The sequence below is a fragment of the Saimiri boliviensis genome, chromosome X (assembly GCF_048565385.1).
Source record: "Saimiri boliviensis isolate mSaiBol1 chromosome X, mSaiBol1.pri, whole genome shotgun sequence".
Classification (NCBI taxonomy): Eukaryota; Metazoa; Chordata; class Mammalia; order Primates; family Cebidae; genus Saimiri; species Saimiri boliviensis.
In genome coordinates, this window is record NC_133470.1 from 82,377,338 (window position 1) to 82,391,700 (window position 14,363).

Sequence of the window (14,363 nt, forward strand, 5' to 3'; positions counted from 1 at the left end):
ACAGGTTGGCTGCTGGGTCCCCACCTGCCTCCATTGGGGCTCCTGCTGCCAAACCAGTTCCCCTGGCTGGCTCCCATCGATGGTCCTACCTCAGGGCCTCACCTTCCCAGCTGCTCCCAGGAAAGCAGCCTGAGCCAGGAGAAGGAGCAGGTGTGGAGGGGCCACATGGATCTGCACATCCTCCATCCTCTCACTAGAGGCATAGGGCTGGGTGCCATGCGGGGTAGCCAGCTGAGAACAACACAGAAACTACACCTGCGTATGCCCTCATCCATTGCCGTCCATGCTTCCCCTCATCCAGGAAGCCTCCCTGCTGCCCACCCTGACATCCCTCCAGGGTCCTGTGCTCCCACCACTCAGCCCTGACCACTCTGGGCTACTGCTGCATGGGCACAAGTCTGTGCCCCACGTGAACTTCCCATGAGGTCAAAGGCTGGCTGGGTGACTACAGTGGCCACAGAGGAAACCCATTGCTGACTGATTACTGAATGAATGAACGAATGAGTGAATAGATGCATTCTTCTCATTTTACAGATAAGTAACCTGACACCCCCAGAGAAGAGGTCACCTGCCTGAGGGCACTTCTATCTCACCAGCATCAGACCAGGTATGTGCAACCCCAGAGACCAGGCCTGGAACAGCTGGGATGGGGGCTTCCAGAGCAGGACCGGGGCCCCTCCTCCACAGGCACTGCGAGGACCGCCCCAGCCATCACAGTGGCCCCCACAGACAGGCCCCCCACATATGCCCAGCTTCACCCCGAGCTCTTTACTCCGAGTCACCCACCACCCCTCACAGCAGCCCTGTGGTGGTTCATCCACGGCACAGAGAGGTGGTTACTTGACCAAGATCACGGCAGCATGTGGTGGAGAGTGAAACTCTGGCTGCCTGGCTCCCCTTCCCATCTTTCTCCCGGCTCTCTGTGGGACGCCTTGACAAGCATGTCTCCCCTTCGCCCCTTTGTGTTTTGTTTTGAGATGGAGTCTCACTATGTCGCCCAGGCTGGAGTGTGCAGTGGCTCAATCTCAGCTTACTGCAACCTCCACTTCCCCGGTTCAAGCAATTCCCCTGCCTCAGCCTCCCAGATAGCTGGGATTACAGGTGCATCCCATCATACCCCACTAATTTTTATATTTTTAGTAGAGATAGGGTTTCACCATGCTGACCACGCTGGTCTCGAAGTTGGGGTGGTCAGGAAAGGAGTCCTTGCTGCTCTGAGACCTGAAGGAGGGGAGGGGCAGCCCTGTGCAGACACTAGAAAGTGAGCTCCAGGCAGAGGGACCAGTCCCTGCAAAGGCCCTGAGGCCTCCAGGGGATGAGAACGGAGAGGCGACGGGGCCTTGTGGGCCCATAAGACACAGGCAGGAAGGTTCTGAGCAAGGGGACATGGCCCCTCTGGCTGTGTCTGCCATCAAAAGTGCCCTCTGGCTGTGTCTGCCATGCAGATGGGGTAGGGGGTGAGTAGGGAGACGGGAAGGAGGCTGCTGCCTCCTGTGGGTCCCGGTGGAAGATGAGGGTGGAAGGGACAGGTTGGGGCAGAGGAGGAAGATGTGGGCAGGCTCACTGCTGCCACTCAGCCACCATGATTCTCTCTCGCAGTCCGCACTGAGACCCCGGAACCACGTTTTGGAAGAGGAAGAAGTGGGTGGCAATCTGTGCACCATCCAACTTTGAGCACTGTGTGCACATGGGCTTCGATCGCCATGAGCAGAAGCTCACTGGGCTGCGTGCCAGTGGCAGAGGCTGATGGAGGAGTCGGCTCGCCAGCCCAAGCACCTCATCGACCCTACCTGCATCACCTCCATCCAGCCCAGAGCCCCCAAGGTATGCGGCACCCACCACCACCTCCCCCAGCCCGCCCCCACCCCGAGTGGCCTGGCCCTCACCCCACACTCGACCCTATAACCAACACCTTCTCAGTTACATGGAAACGGAGATGTAATCCCAGCTTCCACCCTGATCCTGGGTCCCAGGCTGGCCCTTCACCAACCCTCCACCCGCTGCCTCCAAGTTCTGAGAACCCCATGCCACCCAACCTGAGGCTTCCATGACCCCTCTGACAGTCCCCACACCAGCCTCCAACCTGAGCCTCATACCCTGTGCAGTATGCTCCTGTCCCTGGACCACACCCATCCCACCCTTGAGCCTTCCCAGAGCTCCTGGCAGTGGGGGACAGACCCATTCCCACAGGGTGACAGTCCCTAGTGCTGAGGACTTGGATGGGGGAGCCTGGAGAAGGTAACTAAACCAGACCAGGGGTCCAGGCAAGCTTCTGGGAGGAGGGGACACCGTGGCTGAAGAGGAGGAGGAGGAGGAATGGCAGCAGATTCAGGGGAAGCTGAGCTTTCATGTAGGAAATCACCCCTGTGGAACACTGTGGACTTTTTGGTTGTGGTTTTTTCTCCTGCCATCTAGAGCAAAATGGCAAGGTTGGGATTTGAACCAATGTCTGTTTCCAAGCCCCATGCTCTTAATCCCTCTCCTGCCTCCATGTGAAATTATAAGAGTTGCAGAGCCAGTGTCTGGGTGTGGCAGGCATGAGGCTGGCCTGGCAGGAAACTGTGCTGGACCTCGGGAAACCAGCCTCACAGCCTGGACTCTCTCCCATGGTCGGTGGGGACTGGGAAGGGTTGCAGGCCAGGGGGAGCTCGCCAGGTTTGTTTCCAGGGGGTGTAGATGGGTGTGCCTGGACTCACCTCTCCTGGTGCCCAGCCCAGCCTGGCAGGGAGGAGTGCCAAGACCCACAAGTTGGCCATAGACACAAGTACAGCCTCAATTTGGCGGCCCATGGAAGGGCCCGTGTGGCCGACGCAGGGCGCTTTTGAATGCCTTGACTTCTTTGCCACCACTTAAAAAGTGACAAACTTCACTTTTCAAAGCTGTTGGATTCTGGTGACAGACCGGCTGGAGCTGAGTGGCAGCTGCCTCCACAGGTCTGGCACTGGCTCTTGTGGGCCACAGGCCACACGCGACCCCCTCTGCTCCAGGACCTGCCTGGCTCTGTGGCCACTGGCATGTGTCTCCAAAATCCCAGCTCCTGCTTGGCTCCCCAGATGAGAGGCCTGGCTGTGACTGTCCCACCAGGAAATAGGGCACCTGAATTCACACACAGTGCCTCATGGCCAGTGCTGACCTGGGGCCCTATGGGTGCTTGTGTTTGCTGCCCTTGGCCAGGACCCAGGTCTCCCAGGGCCCTCTCCACCCACTGGCTTTTGTTTTGTTTCATTGTAAGACAGAGTTCCGCTCTTATCTCCCAGGCTGGAGTGCAGTGCCACTGCGATCTCAGCTCACTGCAACCTTCGCCTCCCAGGTTCAGGCAATTCTCCTCTCTCAGCCTCCTTCCTGGCTCAGCCTCTGGAGTAACTCCCAAGGGATTACAGGTGCCTACCACTATGGCCAGCTAATTTTTGTATTTTTAGTGGAGATGGGGGTTTCATCATGTTGGCCAGGCTGGTCTGGAACTGCTGATCTCAGATGATCCTCCTGCCTTAGACCGCCCAAAGTGCTGGGATTACAGGCACCCACCACCATGGCCAGCTATTTTTAGTGGAAACTTTTTCACAATGTTGGCCAGGATGGTCTTGAACCCTGACCTCAGGTGGTCCTCTCACCTCAGCCCCCCAGAGGTGTTGAGATTATAGGGTTGAGCCATCGTACCCAGCCTCAACCCCCTGTTCTAACAGCAAAGTCTGGCCTTGTGTCCACTTTGCTTTTCTGGGGCCGCTGGGTAGGATCTGGGTTCCAACAGACAGCCATGGCCAGGAGAGATGGGGCAGCAGAAGGCCACAGGTTTTGGGGGATCAGTGTTTCCTGCACATTAGAGGCAGGCGTCCAGCTGCAGATGCCTGGCAGCCTGGGGAAGGTCCCTGTCAGCAGGGCCACTGTTCTCAGCTCACTGTGGCCCCTGCACAACCACCTCATCAATCCATGGTTTAGCAAAAGTTCACTTAGCCCCTGCTGTGCGCCAGATGCTTATAGGTGCTGAGATATAGTGGGACCCGAAGGAGACAGGAAAAAACAATCCCTGCCCCCAGGAGCAGGCACTGGACAGAGGCAGGAGCAGACAGATGCCTGCGTGCTCCAAGTCAGCCGCTGTCAGGTGATCTAGGTGGAACACAGGCAGGGCAGGGGCTGGCATTTTAGATGGGTGATGAGTGGAAGCTTGAGCAAAGACCTGAAAGAGTGGACGGAGAGAGCCACAGGGACCCTGGGAGCTGATGTTCCAGGCAAAAGGAGCAGCCAGCACAGAGGCCTGGAGCAGGGCAGGAGTGGGAGGAGCAGCAAGAACACCTGTGTGTGTGGAAATAGAGCAAGGGCAGAGCGGGCGTGTATGACACAACTCAGACCATGGAGAGTGGGGACCGTAGAGACTTGGAATGCACTGGACGCCCTGCCTGGTTTCCACATGGGTTTGTATTTGGCACCTGGCTCCTGGAACCCCATTGACCTCTACTTTGGGGCCAGGCCTTTGTGACTCTCCCTGTCCTCCACCCCTTGTCCTTTGTGGGAGCAGAGAGTGTGGTTTTGGGGCTCATGAACACTGGCTCCCACAGGGGAGGAAGTGCCCGCCCAGGCCTGGCCACAGCATCCTGTAATTTGTAGCCTTCGGCCTGATTATGGGGTGAATCAGCTTCTGCCCTCCTTCCCTTCCACCCCACAGGACACGACTGTGCCGCCCATCTGGGGAACAGGAGAAAAACAAGGGGTGCCTCTCTGGGGTCCCACACAGCCCAGGGAGGCGGCAGCCTGGCCATAACCATCACTCCTCTGACCCTGCAGCTGCATCCCAGTGGGGGACGGGCCACCACCCATGCCATCCTTACTCCACAGTATCTCATTTTGTCTCTCTTATCTCTGTGTGTGTCATGCCATCCTGTCCCTGTGTTGGATGCCCATTCTGTGTCCCCCACTTCTTGCTGCACCCCCACCCACCATTGCCCGGGACCCCAGACCATCATGTGGGGCAGCAAAGGAACCAAAAATGGGGCCCTCATGCTGCTTCTGGGCGAGTTTGAGAACATGTCGGTGACACGCTCCAACTCTCTTCGGAGAGACAACCCTCCACCGCCCGCCTGTGCCCACCAGGAAAATGGAATAATGGAGGAGCTGGCCACCACGGCCAGAGTGGTCCTGGGGAAGGCAGGCAGTCGAGGCCGGATCACCAGTCACAGTGAGGCAGATGGCGACAGTGGTGACAGGTGACAAGTGGGGCCAGACAAAAGGCCCAAGTCTTCCAGGGAGGGCTCAGGGGACCCCCTTTCTCTGGGCCTGACATCGGCACCCCTCAGCCTTTTGGTCTGGCCAGTGGGATAAAATTGGCAGCTAGCTGGCCCTTAAACACCTATCAGAGGGCTGACACCAACCACCCATGCCGGGGTGCAAGGGTAACCCATGCCCCACCCCAGGGCCTCCAAGGTCCCCTGCCTGTTGCTCTCCCATCCCCACCTTCCAGCCCTGCCAGACCCATTGTGCATCTAATCCTGACCATCAATGTGTCTGTCTCATCAATGGGCCTCTCCCCTACTTAGGGAGCAGAGCTGGCCCCAGGCACCCTTCACTGACAGTTACCTCTGTTTTGTTTCATGTAGAGCCTCAAGACGTGGCCCCTAATGGGCCATCAACAGGTGGCCTGGCCGACCAGCAGTTCTCCTCCTCCTCCTGGCCTCCCGCCTGAGCCCAAGGTACCCCCAGCACTGGAGTACTAGACCCCCCACGCCTCAGAGCCCCAGCTGGCCCCTCCAGCCTGAGACCCTGCCACTCCCACCACCCCTGCTCTTCCTGGGCCCCCGGCACCCGTTTGCCACAGCAGGAGCCACAGCACGTATCCCATGAGCATTTCTGGGCTGCCCTGCAGCTGGTGGTGGACCCAGGCGACCCCTCATCCTACATGGACAACTTCAAGATAGGTGAGGACTCCACGGGCACTATGCGCATTGCCACCATGCGCAGCTCGGGCAACCTGGTGGTCGTCAAGGAGATGGACCTGTGCAAGCAGCAGATTCGTGCGCTGCTTTTCAGAGAGGTGTGAGAGCTGCTGCACTGCTGTCCCCCTCTCCCTGCCACCCTCCTGCCCTGCACTTCCTTTTCTCCTGCCGTCCTCCCTCCCTGCTTCCCCCTGCCCCCGCTCTACCTCCTCTCCCTGCTGTGCTCCCACCCTGCCCTCCCTCCTCTCCCTGCACTCCTCTGTGCTGCGTCAGGCCCCCCTGCTCCCCTCAATGCTTCCCCCTCCAGGCCATCTCCACCCCAGGTAGGTCCCTGCCTGTCCTCACAGCATCCTCACCCACATCTCTGTCCCTGAGCCTCTGACCCAGGGTTCCTCGGCCCACTGACTACCCAGCCAGTGTCTTCCAGGCCCCTCACACCCATGGAGGCCCACATGGGCTCCAGGGTAGTGTCCTCCAGACCTGCCCCTCCTGGGTTCCCCGTGTCCCAAACCAGTCTGTCAGCCCTGGGCTGGCAACTTCTCCCTATGTCTGCACAGCCCATTGTCTCCCACTCCAGGCCCCACCCCAGGCTCCATGCAACCACCAAGTCCTCAGCACGGCCCACACAACCACCAAAAGGAAGTTTCTCATGTTCAGGCCCACCCCATCCCTTTTCCACTTTAGACTCTGGCAGTGCCCTGCAGCATCCTGACAACAGGAAGCCTGCACCCATTTTGCCCGGTGTATGAGGCCCCTCTCGACCTGCCATGCGTCACAGCACCCAGTTGCACCAGGAGCTCCGCAGCCTGGGTTCCTCATTTGCCCTCACGTGCACGCCTCTTCTCTCATCCATGCCCAATATTTGCTTGTCCAGGGTCTCAGCCCTGAGCTCAAATGCTCTTCCCACCTCCCTCCAGCACCAGCCCAGGACTGACCTGAGATGGGCATTGTCCTAGGGGAGCACTCAGAAGGGAGGTGTGGGCTTTAGGATGCCTTTGAGGGCCATGTGGCTGGGGCAGTACTAGGGGAGGGCAGGCCAGGTGGCCCCATGGGCACAAGCTTGATGTAGAACTACTGCAAGGGGACCCAAGGGGAGGCAGTGGCTGGGTGTGAGGCAGGCCTGGGCAGCCCTCCTGCCCCTTTCTGCTCCACTCTGGCCACCTTCACCACTGACCCGGCCCCTGCACAGGTGGTGATCATGTGGGACTATGAGCATGAGAACGTGGTGATGTACTACAGCTGCCTGGTGGGGGACAAGCTCTGGGTGGTCATGGAGTTTCTGGAAGGAGACTCACCAACATTGTCACCCACACCAGGTACTGCCAGGGCCTCAGACTCCTCCTGTGACATGACCAGGTCCCCTCCAGACCACTTGGGGTGGGGCCACATCTCCAAACCAGCTGTGCAGTGTCCCCCTCTACCCCCTGGGCATGGGGTTATATCTTCCATTCCTCCAGCTTCAGAGTGGGGTCAAGCTGTCTCAGGTTCCTCCCAGCCCAAGACAGGGCTTCATTCCCCTCTGCCCCTGGAGAGCTGTCCACCCACCTGCTCACCCCCACCCGCAGGATGAACGAGGAGCAGGTCTCGGCCATGCCTGGCAGTGCTCCAGGCCCTGTTGGTGCTCCACAACCAGGATGTCATCCACCTGGACATCAAGAGTGACTCGATCCTGCTGACCCATGACGGCAGGGTGAGGGGACAGGTGATAGGCTGTGGGGGTCAGGGTTCTCATGGTGGGGCTTCCCTGTCTCTCCCCACCTCTTTTGAGGGTAGGTGGGCTTGACCCTCTAGGGCTGTGTCGAGGATCCAGGACGTCGTCCCTGATGCAGCCCAGAGCTGGGTTCCAGCACTTTGGGGACTCTGTGCAGTGGGAGGACACAGGCTGGTGGGGGCTCTGCAGTAGGCGGGCACAGGCTGGTGGGGGCTCTGTAGTGGGAGGACACAGGCTGGTGGGAGGTCATAGGCTGGAGGGGACTCTGCAGTGAGAGGGCACAGGCTGGAGGGGGCTCTGTGCAGTGGGAGGTCACAGGCTGGAGGGGGCTCTGTGCAGTGGGAGGATACAACCTGGAGGGGTTTCTGCAGGGGAAGGACACAGGCCAGTGGGGACTCTGCAGTGGGAGGAGACAGGCCGATGGGGACTCTGCAGTGGGAAGACACAGGCCAGTGAAGGCTCTTTGCAGTGGGAGGACACATGCCGGTGGTGGCTCTGCAGTGGGAGGACACAGGCCGCTGGTGGCTCAGCAGGGGGAGGACACAGGCCGGTGGGGACTCTGCAGGGGGAGGACACAGGCCGGTGGGGGCTCTGCAGGGGGAGGACACAGGATAGTGGAGGCTCTGTGCAGTAGGAGGACACAGGCTGGTGGGGGGCTCTGCGGTGGCAGGACACAGGCCGGTAGGGGCTCTGCAGTGGCAGGACACAGGCCAGTGGAGGCTCTGTGCGGTGGGAGGACACAGGCCAGTGGGGGCTCTGCAGTGGCAGGACACAGGCCGGTAGGTACTCTGCAGGGGGAGGAAACAGGCCAGTGGAGGCTCTGTGCAGTAGGAGGACACAGGCCAGTGGGGGCTCTGCAGTTGCAGGACACAGGCTGGTGGAGGCTCTGTGCACTGGGAGGACACGGGCTGGTGGGGGCTCTGCGGTGGGAGGATACAAGGCAGTGGGGTCTCTGCAGTGGGAGGACACAGGCCGGTGGGGGCTCTGCAGGGGAAGGACGCAGCCAGTGGGGACTCTACAGGGGGAGAACACAGGCCGGTGGGGGCTCTGCAGGGGGAGGACACAGGCCAGTGGAGGCTCTGTGCAGTAGGAGGACACAGACTGCTGAGGGCTCTGCAGTGGGAGGACACGGGCCGGTGGGGGCTCTGTGGTGGCAGGACACAGGCCGGTGGGGTCTCTGCAGGGGGAGGACACAGGTCGGTGGGGACTCTGCAGGGAGAGGACACAGGCCGGTGGGGTCTCTGCAGTGGGAGGACACAGGCCACTGGAGACTGTGTAGTAGGAGGACACAGGCCGGTGGGGGCTCTGCAGGGGGAGGACACAGGCCGGTAGGTACTCTGCAGTGGGAGGACACAGGCCAGTGGAGGCTCTGTGCAGTGGGAGGACACAGGCTGGTGGGGGCTCTGCAGTGGGAGAATACAAGCCGGTGGGGTCTCTGCAGGGGGAGGACACAGGCCGGTGGGGGCTCTGCACTGGGAGGACACGGGCCAGTGGGGGCTCTGCAGTGGCAGGACACAGGCCGGTAGGTACTCTGCAGTGGGAGGACACAGGCCAGTGGAGGCTCTGTGCAGTAGGACACAGGCCGGTGGGGGTTCTGCAGTGGCAGGACACAGGCCAGTGGAGGCTCTGTGCAGTGGGAGGACACAGGCTGGTGGGGGCTCTGCAGTGGGAGAAAACAGACTGGTGGGGGCTCTGCAGTGGAAGGACACAGGCTGGTGGGGGCTCTGTGCAGTGGGAGAGCACAGGCTGGTCAGGGCTCTGTGAAGTGGGAGGGCACAGGCTGGTGGGGGCTATTCCATTAGCACTGGATGCTGGGCCCAGGGGCAGGGTTCTGGGCAGACAGCACAGCCTTCACCACAGGCTTCTCCCTCCACTGAAAAGCCACTGCCTGCCCAGCACCCAGGTTGGGGTATGAACACAGCCCTATCTCTCATTCTTTGGACTGAGATTCTGAACCCCAGGCTGTGGCACTGATAATGCAGGGTGGACATGACTTTCTGTAGGAAAGGGCCCTTGACTCCAATGAAATTTCTGCAGAACTGGATGACTCCATCCCTTCCCCCAAGGAAAATAAAACTGCACCAGTCAGTCTAGGCAGAGGCAGAGAGAGCTGTTTCACTGACAGTCTGTGGAAATCTCAGAATGTCTGCAGATATGTTTTGGGGGCGACAACTGTAGGCCACCTGAAATTGTCCTCCCATGGTTGTGTGTGGTGGGGGGGGGTTCACTGGAGACAAGAAGACCCATAGAGATCCTCAAAATTCAGAAAGTGGGTCAGGTGTAGTGGTTTACACCTGTAATCCCAGCACTTTGTGAGGCCGAGGTGGGCGAATCACGAGGACAGGGGTTCAAGACCAACCTGACAAACATAGTGAAACGCTGTCTCTAGTAAAACTACAAAAAATTAGCTGGGCATGGTGGCAGTCACCTGTAATCCCAGCTACTTGGGAGGCTGAGGCAGAATTGCTTGAACCTGGAAGGTGGAGGTTGCAGTGAGCCAAGATTGCTCCATTGCACTCCAGCTTGGGCTACAGAGCAAGACTTTATCTCAAAAAAAAAAAAAAAAAAAAATCGTAAAGAGGTCTACAGTTCCTAAGAAGGTGTGGGGGGCCTGGTTGTAGAGGTAGGCTGTGGCCCCTCACAGCCCCAGAGCAGGGCTGCCTTCCTCTCCAATCCAACACAAGATGGTCCTGGGCAGCAGGTTCCCAGCCCCACCTGACCTTTGCTGTCTGTGGTACTCAGGCCACTGCCCCCAAGAGCCCTAGAGGCCATGAGGGTGGGAGATGGGGGGATCCTGTGGGAGGTGACTCACCCGGGAGTCCCCACTGGGAGGTGGTAGAGCTCCCCAGTGGTCTGGCTCTGGAGCCCAGCTCTGACCTCTGGGCTGCACATCATGTCTGAAAATAGAAAGTAAAAGACCGATTTCTGTGACAGTGACAGGGAGCACATGTGCGCCCTGTGGCTTCCAGGTGGGGGCCTGGGAAATCTAGCTCCACCTGACGGGGTGGCAAGTGGCCGGAACCCACATCTGTGACATTTCTGGCCTCTTGTTTTGTGTGGCAAGAACCAAATGAGACGGGTTCTTCTCACATCTGGCGGGGTGCATTTTAGAAGTGCTGCTGGGTGCTAGAGAGGGCTTTGTGTCCGTTTTTTTTCTGAGTGGGTTTTCCCTTCCCTAGGTTAAAGGGCCTGTCACCTGTCTCATTATTTCCCTCAATGGCTCTGTCTTCCTCTGCCCTCCCGTCCTGGCTGTCCCACAGGTGGATGCAGACCAGGTTATCCTCTCTCACAGCCCCGTGAAGCTCTTCTCAAAGTACCATGAGAAGCGGAGGCTGGTGTCTGGGCAGGGGCCTGTGGTGGAGAATGCCCGGGGGTAACCTTTTGGTCTTCCTCTGGCTGAAGGGAAGGGGCAGGGCTGGAGCCTTTCCTTCCTTAGCTGAGTGGAGACTGTAGTGAGGGATGCTGGGTGCTGGGGTGCATGGGTGATGCTGCGGGCTGAGGGGTGGGAGGACAGCTCCGGAGTGTGGTCGGTCCTCATGTCTGGTGGTTTCCAAAAGCCAGTCTTCTTACCCCTGCATCAGAATCCTTTGGGGAGCATAAAATGCAGATTCCAGGGTCTCTGCGCTGGAGCCTTGGTTGACTAGGTCTACGGTAAAACTCAGGAATCTGTATTTTTAAAAAACCAAAATACCTCTCCTAGTGGTTCTGTAACTAGGTTTGGGAACCCCTTCTCTAGTCTCTTCCTTGGGGTGCTCAGTCAGCGTATTAGCCAGTGGTAGTGAAGCAGTTAGAGGGAGCTTGTCTTTGGGAGCCTGCAGAATACCAGGCCCCTGTTCTCAAGCAGCTGGGTCGTGCTGAGCCTGTCCTCTGTACCAGAGGTGTGCCACACACTGAACAGGACGAGGACCAGGATGAGGCACAGGGCTTACGAATGAATCAGGGGCTTGTGCCTGAAGAGGCAAGAATAACACCATGTGCAATAAAGGAGCGTTTACCAAGGCGTATGATTAAAGGCTCATAAGCTCACAGGAGTGTGCCACAGGTATTGGGGGGGGGGCAGTGGAGTATCCCTGGGTCAGGAATTGCCTTGGCTTCTTGGAGGGGTACAGTGGAGCCCAGCAGATAGCTAAGGTTTCCCAGGCAGGGGAAATAGGAGGTTGGATTGGGATAGGGAGAGGAATGAGAACAGGAGGGGTGGTGCCAGGGTGTCTGGAACCTTGCAAGTAAACTTGAGGAGTCTGACCAACCTCTCAGGGCAGTGGAGGGCAGGGCAGGCTTTATTGCTGATGGGGCAATCTGATAGAATCAGGATTTGGGGAAAATTCATTTTGTGATTAATCCAAAACCACATCCAGTTAACACTTCGAGTTGGAATTGAGGACAGGAAGATGGAGGCAGATCTTAGAGGAGATAGGCTGAAGCTGGCTTGGCCCTCCCCAGGGTCTCTTCTTCCTTGCCGATTCATGTTCATCTTGTAAGATTTTAGCTCCAGCCCTCCTCCCTCTGCTGGACTCCCCAGCCCACTGAGGAGTCTCTTCTGAACTCAGCACTGACTGGCAGCACTGTTCTCAGAACACCGGTTTTGATGGGCTCTGAATGTGCTGGGATCCTCGGGACAGTTTTGTTTTTTTTTTCTTTTTTTTTTGAGAAAGGGTCTCACTCTGTTGCCCAGGCTGGGGTGCAGTGGCGCAATCGTAGCTCATGGTATAGCCTTGACCTCCCGGGCTCAACTGATCCTCCTGCCCCAGCCTCTTGAGGAGCCTCCTGAGTAGACTACAGGCATATGCCACCATGTGTAGCTGACTGTTTTATTTGTAGAGACAGAGTCTCACTGTGTTGCCCAGAATGACCTGGAACTCCTGGGCTCCAGCAATTCTCCCACCTCAGCCTCCCAAAGTGCTGGGATTTCAGGTGTGAGCCACTGCACTCAGCTGGGGACAGAAATTTTTACGTGCTTTTGCCCCCTGGGCCATGTCTGGCATAGGACCTGGTACCTGTCATGTGTCTGGTGACTGTTGGTGGGTTGCCCAGGAGCTGCCCTCTTTACCTGTGCAGTTGCAGCCTGCTCGCCAGCACCTGCAAGATTTGTGCCATCCTTGCTGGGCTCTGCTTGCTGCCCTCCTGCCTGGCTTGATCAGGACTGGGTTGTGTTCCCTTCACTTGTGATGTGATGCATTCAGAAAGGCATCTTCCCCCAGAACTGTCCAGCATTACTTCCCTGAGCTCGCTCCAGACTGGGCTTCCAGAATGTTCTTACCATGGATGAGCTGCGGATGGCCTTCCCCCTGCTTGACATGGTGGACATGGAGCAGCAGCTGAAGACCACGGTACTAAGGGGCACAGGTTGGGCTGTGTCATCTGCACACCTCCAGTGCCCTGCATTGGCTCCGTCACTCACCTTTCAAATCCTCCTGCAGAGCTGTGCTGTGTCTGTGCTTCTGCATGTCTACTGCCTCCTTGGAGGCACATCTGGCTAAGGGTTTTGTTCCCTGGATTTATGAGAATGGTTCAGAGGCTGGGCGTGGTGGCTCACACTTGTAATCCCAATGCTTTGGGAGGCTGAAACTGGAGGACTGGTTGAAGACCAGCCTGGGCAACATAGTGAGACCCTGTCTCTACAAAAGAATAAAACTAATTGGCCAGGTGCAGTGGCTCATGCCTGTAATCCAAGCACTTTGGGAGGCCAAGGTGGGTGAATCTCCTGAGGTCAGGACTTCCAGATTAGCCTGGCCAACATGGTGAAACCCTGTCTCTACTAAAAATACAAAAATTAGCTGTATGTAGTGGTAGACGCCTGTAATCCCAGCTACTCGGGAGGCTGGGGCAGGAGAATTGCTTGAACCTGGGAGGCGGAGGTTGCAGTGAGCCAAGATTATGCCATTGCACTCCAGCCTAGGCAAGAGAGTGAGACTCTGTCTCAAAGAAAGAAAATGAGCCAGGTATAGTGGCACATGCCGATTGTCCCAAATACTCAGGAGGCTGAGGCAGGCGGGTTGCCGAAGCCCAGACATTGGAGGCTACAGTGAGCTGTGATCACATCACTGCACTCCAGCCTTGGCCACTGAGTGAGACTTTCTCAAAAAAAAAAAAAAAAAAAAAAAAAAAGGGGAAAAGGAAAAAGAAAATAGCCTGGATAAGCGACAGGCTTTACACCCTGTCCTCTCTGTATTGTTTGTAATTAGCTGGGAACCTCTTTCAGAGCCCCAGCCTCCCTTCCGACAAGCAGTTCCGGACTTGCTGGCTGGCCTTCCCAGTGCTGCCCAGGAGAGCCGCTGGCAGTTGTGAGGTCAGCTATCCAGACGAGGTTTCACCATGTTGACCAGGATGGTCTCAATCTCTTGACCTCGTGATCCACCCGCGTTGGCCTCCCAAAGTGCTGGGATTACAGGCATGAGCCACTGCACCCGGCCAACATTACATTTCTTAAACCCAAAGACTAAATATTAAAAGCAGCCAGGTCCCGTCTCTTTCATACACACATACATCTCTGAAAGGAATAATTCGCCTGACAGACAACATGTCAACAAAAATTTTAAAACCTAGTACAACTTACAGTGATTGGCATCATCTTTGGTGCACTAAAATCAAATAGCTATCCACTAAATTCTGAATGCAGAGAACATGCCCACTTAAATCAAAACTGAGCAATTTTTGCTTCCATGTTATGAGGTTGGTGCAAAAGTAATTTCAGTTTTTGCCATTGAAAGTAATGGAAGTAGAACGCAGTG

The 14,363-nt window shown here is 57.5% G+C and overlaps 1 pseudogene; it reads left to right on the plus strand.

Annotated features, from left to right (window-relative positions):
• The first annotated feature begins 283 nt into the window (after positions 1-283).
• LOC141582714 (serine/threonine-protein kinase PAK 4-like) lies at positions 284-13,112 on the plus strand (annotated as a pseudogene).
• The last annotated feature ends 1,251 nt before the right edge of the window (positions 13,113-14,363 follow it).